Genomic DNA, 9,393 nt, shown 5'->3' on the forward strand with positions numbered 1-9,393 from the left:
TATGTGAAAGTTAAAAAGGAGCATGACCTCGTTGGAATTGATCTGTTGCATGTTCCATTTGAGGAGTTCTATCAGTTTTTCAATCAATTGGCCCTCGATAAAACAACGATCGCCTGCTACTGTCTGTAAGTAGTACTACTTCTGTCATTAAGTTTCTCTATATAGCTTAGCTCTTTCATTGCATGTATTTATAATCATACTCACTATATTATGCAGATTGAAGATCGCCGAATTGAAGAAAAGACAAGTCTGTGATATTGGGTTCATTAACACATATCTCATAGATGCAACTCAGGTTAAACTTCATGCCGCAGCTACCGAGGCCAACTTGCTACGATTGTTCGTAATAAATCAAAACAAAGATATAATACTCTTTCCTTACAACTTCAGGTGAGTGTTACTGTCTTGTGCGTATTCGGTTTCCCTTATATATTAGTCAAGGTTATAGTAATGTAATTCATGAGTTATGCATGTGTGTGCAGTTTCCACTATATTCTCCTAGAGATTAAGCTTGAGCAGGGAGTAGTAACCGTCTTGGACTCTAAATGAAAAGATCCCAAGGAGTATGCGGACATGACTGAAATCCTCAAGAAGTAAGTTAAGTCGATCATTATCCACCATATCAGCAACTTTGTTCATTTCCTGATATCAAGTAATTGTTTTCTTTGTCCAGCAGGGTTTGGAGAAAATTCACCAAAATAGTTCCTGGACTGCCGAAGGAGCTGGAATTTAGACACCCGAAAGTAAGTACTATAGTAGCATGTTCCGCGCATCTCCTAGTGATTCAAGCGCTAGTTTCATCAATACCATTTAGCATTCTTGCTTATCAGTTTGATTCACCTCTATTTCTTGTAAAGTGGTTGTGGCAGGAACAAGGGAATGATTTCTGTGGATACTATATCTGTGAGTCCATCCGCCACACGACCTGTGAGCGGGGCGGGTACTCTAACGAACAATATGAAGTACGTAAATAACAACATTCACAATTTTATTTTATTACCATCATTTGTGTTGAGTTTCATTCATTTATATATATATATATATATGTATTGACCCCCTTCTTCAAATTAGATGTTTCGGAAGCGGGATGAACTCCTAGCACCAGCTCGCATGCGAGCAATTCAAGAGGAATTGGCGGCATTCTTTCTTGACCACGTGATCCCTGAAGACAGAGAATTCTATGTGGACCCTGAGTCCGTATGATTATATTTGTAAGAGATAATTATTGTATATATGTAGCCGGTAGTGTCAGATAGATATACGAGAACTTGTTGTTCGACCAATCTCTCGGAGAAGGAGAGGTGGTCGATATCACTTCTCTCTATATATATGCATATATGTTCATGACGATCTTCTGTCTCCTTTGTTTGCTTACTAGCTAGCTAGCGTGTCTAGTCCTCTCTATATACGTATGTATAGTACGTAGCGTCGACCAAGCACAGACATAACAGAGGACACTTCTCTCTATTAATTATAACTAGCTAACACAATATATGAAACACCTAAATTAACCCCCCAAAACCCCCAACCCCCCCTTTAAAAAAACAAAAACCCCAGCCACAGAAGTGCTGACGCGTGGATGCCTATTGCTCCCGGTTGGTGCCACCAACCGGGACCAAAGGGTCTCCTGACTAGGCTCTGCGCACTGCCCACGTGGAGGGCCTTTAATCCCGGTTCTGGATTGAACCGGGACTAAAGGGGGGAGGTATTAGTACCGACACTTTAGTCCCGGTTCCGGAACCGGGACTAAAGGCCCTTACCAACCGGGACTATAGGCCCTTTTTCTACCAGTGATGCCTCAGTCATAGGTTCTATAGAGTATGCTATGCTGTTTACCAGTCCTATTGTATACCTTAGCATCTTTCTAGCAAGGGAGTACAATAGTGATCTAGGATTAGATCACTGGAGAGCGGTCAAAATTATCCTTAGAGGACTAAGGAAATATTTCTTGGTTATGGAGGTGATAAAAGAGTTCGTCGTAAAGAGTTACGTCGATGCATGCTTTTCACATCGATCTAGATGACTCCAAGTCTCAATCTGGATACATGTTGAAAGTGGGAGCAATTAGCTAGAGTATCTCCATGCAGAGCATTGTAGACATAGAAATTTGCGAAATACATACGGATCTGAATGTTGCAGACCCATAGACTAAACTTATCTCACAAGCAAAACATGATCACTCTTTGGGTGTTAATTAATCACATAGCAATGTGAACTAGATTATAGACTCTAGTAAACCCTTTGGGCATTAGTCACATGGAAATGTGAACTAATCACCTAAAGATGTGAACTAGATTATTGACTCTAGTGCAAGTGGGAGACTGAAGGAAATATGCCCTAGAGGCAATAATAAAGTTATTATTTATTTCCTTATATCATGATAAATGTTTATTATTCATGCTAGAATTGTATTAATCGGAAACATAATACATGTGTGAATACATAGACAAACAGAGTGTCACTAGTATGCCTCTACTTGACTAGCTCGTTGATCAAAGATGGTTATGTTTCCTAGCCATAGACAAAGAGTTGTCATTTGATTAACGGGATCACATCATTAGGAGAATGATTTGATTGACTTGACCCATTCCATTAGCTTAGCACTTGGTCATTTAGTTTGTTTCTATTGCTTGCTTCATGACTTATACATGTTCCTATGACTATGAGATTATGCAACTCCCGTTTACCGGAGGAACACTTTGTGTGCTACCAAACGTCACAACATAACTGGGTGATTATAAAGGTGCTCTACAGGTGTCTCCGAAGGTACTTGTTGGGTTGGCGTATTTCGAGATTAGGATTTGTCACTCCATTGTCGGAGAGGTATCTGTGGGCCCACTCGGTAATACACATCACTTAAGCCTTGCAAGCATTGCAACTAATGAGTTAGTTCGGGGTGATGTATTACGGAACGAGTAAAGAGACTTGCCGGTAACGAGATTGAACTAGGTATTGAGATACCGACGATCAAATCTCAGGCAAGTAACATACCGATGACAAAGGGAACAACGTATGTTGTTATGCGGTTTGACCGATAAAGATCTTCATAGAATATGTAGGAGCCAACATGAACATCCAGGTTCCGCTATTGGTTATTGACCGGAGACGTGTCTCGGTCATGTCTACATAGTTCTCGAACCCGTAGGGTCCTCACGCTTAAAGTTCGATGACAGTTATATTATGATTTTATGGTTTTTGATGTACCAAAGGTAGTTCGGAGTCCCGGATGAGATCGGGGACATGACGAGGAGTCTCGAAATGGTCGAGACGTAAAAATCGATATAGTAGGACTCCCCACACTTAGCGTGCCCCCTCTAGGGCCGGCCTCTCCCTCCCTCCTTTATATATGGGGGTAGGGGGCACCTCTAGACACAAAAATTGATCTCTTGGATCTTTTAGCCGTGTGTGGTGCCCCTCTCCACTATATTCCACCTCGATAATATCATAGTGGTGCTTAGGTGAAGCCCTGCGACGGTAGAACATCAACATCGTCACCACGCCTCCATGCTGACGGAACTATCCCTGAAAGCTCGGCCGTATCAGAGTTCGAGGGACGTCATCAAGTTGAAGTGTGCAGAACTCGGAGGTGCCGTGCGTTCGGTACTTGATAGGTCAGATCGTGAAGATGTACGACTACATCAACCGCGTTGTGCTAACGCTTCCACTTTCGGTCTATGAGGGTACATGGACACACTCTCCCCTCTCATTGCTATGCATCACCATGATCTTGCATGTGTGTAGGATTTTTTTTGAAATTACAACGTTCCCCAACAGCTAGACCATGAAAATGATATGCACCTGCATGAAAGAAATGAAATAGATAAGATGTTGTTTGATCAACAACCTATCCTTAAACACAATTTGCCTATTGAAACTCTAGGAGGCCCTCCTCCACCTAAAGGTGATCCCATGTTTGAATTAAAGCAATTGCTTGATAATTTGAAATATGCTTATCTTGATGAAAAGAAGATATATCCTATTATTATTAGTGCTAACCTTACAGAGCATGAAGAAAAGAGACTGTTAAAAATTCCGAGGAAGCACCATGCTGCTATTGGATATACTCTTCATGATCTTAAGGGCATGATACATCTCCAACGTATCTATAATTTTTGATTATTCCATGCTACTATATTATCTGTTTTGGATGTTAATGGGTTTTATTTTACACTTTTATATTATTTTTGGGACTAACCTATTAACTGGAGGCCCATCCCAAATTGCTGTTTTTTGCCTATTTCAGTGTTACATAGAAAAGGAATATCAAACGGAGTCCAAATGGAATGAAACCTTCGGGAACGTTATTTTTGGAACAAACGTGATCCGGAGGAATTGGAGTGGACGTCAATAAACAATTGAGGAGGGCACGAGGCAGGGGGGCGTGCCTACCCCTCTGGGCGCGCCCTCCCCCCTCATGGGCCCCTCGTTGCTCCACTAACCTACTTCTTCCTCCTATATATATTCATATACCCCGCAAACATCCAGGAGCACCACGAAACCCTATTTCCATAGCCGCAACATTCTGTACCCAAGAGATCCCATCTTGGGGGCTTTTCCGGAGCTCCGCCGGAGGGGGCATTGATCACGGAGGGCCTCTACATCAACTCCATGGCCCCTCCAATGATGTGTGAGTAGTTTACCTCAGACCTTCGGGTCCATAGCTAGTATCTATATGTCTTCTTCTCTCTCTTTGGATCTCAATACAAAGTTCTTCTCGATTCTCTTGGAGATCTATTCAATGTAATCTTCTTTTGCGGTGTGTTTGTCGAGATCCGATGAATTGTGGGTTTATGATCAAGTCTATCTATGAACAATATTTGAATCTTCTCTGAATTATTTTATGTATGATTGGTTTATCTTTGCAAGTCTCTTTGAATTATCAGTTTGGTTTGGCCTACTAGATTGATCTTTCTTACAATGGGAGAAGTGCTTAGCTTTGGGTTCAATCTTGCGGTGCTCGATCCCAGTGACAGAAAGGGAAACGACATGTATTGTATTGTTGCCATCGAGGATAAAAATATGGGGTTTACATCATATTGCATAAGTTTATCCCTCTACATCATGTCATCTTGCTTAAGGCATTACTATGTTCTTATGAACTTAATACTCTAGATGCATGCTGGATAGCGGTCAATGTGTGGAGTAATAGTAGTAGATGCAGGCAGGAGTCGGTCTACTTGTCACGGACGTGATGCCTATATACATGATCATACCTAGATATTCTCATAATTATTCGCTTTTCTATCAATTGCTCGACAGTAATTTGTTCATCCACCGTAATACTTATGCTATCTTGAGAGAATCCACTAGTGAAACCTATGGCCCCCGGGTCTAGTTTGCATCATACAAGTTTCCAATCTATTTTATTTTGCAATCTTTACTTTCAATCTCTATCATAAAAATACCAAAAATATTTATCTTATTATTATCATCTCTATCAGATCTCACTCTTGCAAGTCGCCGTGAAGGGATTGACAACTCCTTTATCGCATTGGTTGCGAGGTAGTTATTTGTTTGTGTAGGTATGAGGTGACTCGCGGGTGGTCTCCTACTAGATTGATACCTTGGTTCTCAAAAACTAAGGGAAATACTTACGCTGCTTTACTGCATCACCCTTTTCTCTTCAAGGGAAAACCAACGCAGTGCTCAAGAGGTAGCAAGAAGGATTTCTGGCGCCGTTGCCGGGGAGATCTACGCCAAGTCAAGACATACCAAGTACCCATCACAACTCTTATCCTTCGCATTACATTAGTTGCCATTTGCCTCTCGTTTTCCTCTCCCCCACTTCACCCTTGCCGTTTTATTTGCCCTCTTTTTCCGTTCCCATTCTCTTTTCCAGTTTGCTCTTTTGCTTGTTTCTTGTTTGCTTGTGTGTTGGATTGCTTGCTTGTCACGATGGCTCAAGATAATTCTAAATTGTGTGACTTTTCCAATAACAACAATAATGATTTTATTAGCGCTCCGATTTCTCCTCTTACCGATGTTGAATCTAGTGAAATTAATACTGCTTTGCTGAATCTTGTCATGAAAGATCCGTTTTCTGGCCTTCCTAGTGAAGATGCCGCTACCCATCTAAACAAATTTGTTGATTTGTGTGATATGCAAAAAAAGAAAGATGTGGATAATGATATTGTTAAACTTAAGCTATTTCCATTTGTGCTTAGAGATCGTGCTAAAGCTTGTTTTTCGTCTTTGCCTAAAAATAGTATTGATTCATGGAATAAGTACAAAGATGCTTTTATCTCTAAGTATTTTCCTCCCGCTAAGATCATCTCTCTTAGAAACGATATTATGAATTTTAAGCAACTTGATCATGAACATGTTGCACAATCTTGGGAGACGATGAAATTAATGATACATAATTGCCCTACACATGGTTTGAATTTATGGATGATTATACAAATTTTTTATGTCGGATTGAATTTTGCTTCTATAAATCTTTTAGATTCGGCTACGGGAGGCACTTTTATGGAAATCACTTTAGGAGAAGCTACCAAACTCCTAGATAATATTATGGTTAATTATTCTCAATGGCAAACTGAAAGATCTACTAGTAAAAAGTTCATGCGATTGAAGAGATTAATGTTTTGAGTGGAAAGATGGATGAACTTATGAAATTGTTTGCTAATAAGAGTGCTCCTACTGATCCCAATGATATGTCTTTGTCTACTTTGATTGAGAATAATAATGAATCTATGGATGTGAATTTTGTTGGTAGAAACAATTTTGGTAACAATGCGTATAGAGGTAATTTTAATTCTAGGCCGTTTCCTAGTAATTCCTCTAATAATTATGGTAATTCCTACAAAAATTCTTATGGAAATTATAATAAGATGCCCTCTGATTTTCAATCTAGTATTAAAGAATTTATTACTCTGCAAAAGAGTTTCAATGCTTTGATTGAAGAAAAAAATGCTTAAGATTGATGAGTTGGCAAGGAACGTGGATAGAATTTATCTTGATGTTGATTCTTTGAAACTTAGATCTATTCCACCTAAGCATGATATCAATGAGTCTCTCAAACCCATGATATTTTCCGTTGACGAGTACAAAGAAAGAACCGCTAGGATGCGTGCTAAGGGAGATTGCTTCATAAAAGCGTGTTCTTCTAGTTTTCATGATAATAAGGATGAAGATCTAAAAGTTATTGATGTATCCCCTATTAAATCTTTGTTTTGCAATATGAATCTTGATAATGATGGGACTGGATATGAGTCAACTTTAGTTAGAAGGCGTCCCAATGATTCGGAGTTTTTAGATCTTCATGCAAAAAATGATAAAAGTGGGATTGGAGAGGTCAAAACTTTAAATAGCAATGAGCCCACTATCTTGGATTTCAAGGAATTTAATTATGATAATTGCTCTTTGATATATTGTATTTCCTTGCTGCAATCTGTGCTAAATTCTCCTCACGCTTATAGTCAAAATATAGCTTTTACTAAACATATCGTTGGTGCTTTGATGCAATCTTATGAAGAAAAACTTGAGTTGGAAGTTTATATCCCTAGAAAACTTTATGATGAGTGGGAACCTACTATTAAAATAAAAATTAAAGATCATGAATACTATGCTTTGTGTGATTTGGGTGCTAGTGTTTCCACGATTCCTAAAACTTTGTGTGATTTGCTAGGTTTCCGTGAATTTGATGATTGTTCTTTAAACTTGCACCTTGCGGATTCCACTATTAAGAAACCTATGGGAAATATTAATGATGTTCTTATTGTTGCAAATAGGAATTATGTGCCTATAGATTTCATTGTTCTAGATATAGATTGCAATCCTTCATGCCCTATTATTCTTGGTAGACCTTTCCTTAGAACGATTGGTGCAATTGTTGATATGAAGGAAGGGAATATTAGATTCCAATTTCCGTTAAGGAAAGGCATGGAACACTTACTGTCGGGGGACTGATCCACGAACACCTATGGGACCGGCGGGCCGAGTCCCTTTCGATTCGGTGAGGGCGGAGGTTGCGCAAAGAGCGGATCGAGGTGAAGCACGCGGGCAGTTTACCCAGGTTCGGGCCGCACGGATGCGTAAAACCCTACTCCTGCTTTGTGGTTTGTATTGAGTTCTTGCTCGGGAGCGCGGAGTGCTACAGTACACACCAGCGGCTGACCAGACCGAGTGGGAGTGTTCTCTGAGCTAGCTAACTAGCTAACCCGCTAACCAGCCAACCCCCTCTACGTTGCGCATGGGCCTCCTTTTATATGCTCAAGGGGTCACCGACAGGTGGCAACGTAGACAAGGGTAAAAATGTAAAGGTGTTGCGGTAGGTACAACTACCTGCTACAGTGTATCATACCTAACCCAGACGGCAGGGGACAACGGCATTAAATGCCCGTCTGTGTCGCCTAAACAGTTCAAAAGGGACCGCCAGGGACGCCACCGCTTGCCACGATGGCAATCTTGTCAGCGCCGCTTGCCACCGCGCACCCCTGGCTACACAGCCTCCTGCCACGTACGCCTGGAACGGTCCCAGAGCGACACGTTGGTGGATGTGCTGGAGCGCGGGCGCGGAGTGGTGGCTTGCCGCGGCAAGCGCCTTGCCGCAGTCGTTGTCTTGTCGCGTCCGGGAGCTTGTCGCTCACCGGGCCTTGCCGGGGCGCGTGGCGCATCGCGGCAAGCTCCTTGAGGTGCCTTGGTTGGCCTTCCCGACAAGCTCCTCTTGCCGGGGTCTTGAGATGCCTTGGTTGGCCTTCCCGACAAGCTCCTCTTGCCGGGGTCTTGAGATGCCTTGGTTGGCCTTCCAGGCAAGCTCCTCTTGCCGGGGTCTTGTCTCCTTGGCTTGGATACTTTGTTCTTGAATGGCTCCAAAGGAACCACGGAGGACTTTGGCGGTCACCCGGCAAGCCTTGCCGCAGGACGCTGCGACTGCCCGTGCACAAGTTCGGGATACTAGGGTACCCCTACTCTAGTACAACGACAGGAGCCCCCGGGCCTGGGCCATACACGGTGCCGAGCGCTGTTGGGCCAGGCCCAAAACAGGGCACGGGCACGCGCGGCCTAGGTTACGCCGTCTCTCTCTCCGTATCCACCGCGCCCTCCCCGAACGGCACGTGTTGAATGCGGCATCGTGGGAGAGATCGTGGGTGGTTTCTTTATTCGGAAATGCGAAACGTCCGCCCCCTCCCTCTTTATAAGTAGAGAAAACAGGGGCAGTTCGCCCATTTGCAGTTGCTGCTTCCAATCTTAGAAATCTCCGCCGCTCCCTCGCCTTCCCAAAGCTGAGAAAAAGAGAGCAGCGCTCCAGCCCCCCATCGCTACCAGCACCACTAACACCGTCAACCTCCTCCACCGCTTCCGCCATGGCTCCAAAAGCCGACAAGGGGAAGGTCGTGAAGTCGACCGAGGTGCAGCGGCTCGCGGCGCTGCGGAAGGAGCGGGCCGTCT

This window comes from Triticum dicoccoides, chromosome 5A, assembly GCF_002162155.2.
Source record: "Triticum dicoccoides isolate Atlit2015 ecotype Zavitan chromosome 5A, WEW_v2.0, whole genome shotgun sequence".
Taxonomy (NCBI): Eukaryota; Viridiplantae; Streptophyta; class Magnoliopsida; order Poales; family Poaceae; genus Triticum; species Triticum dicoccoides.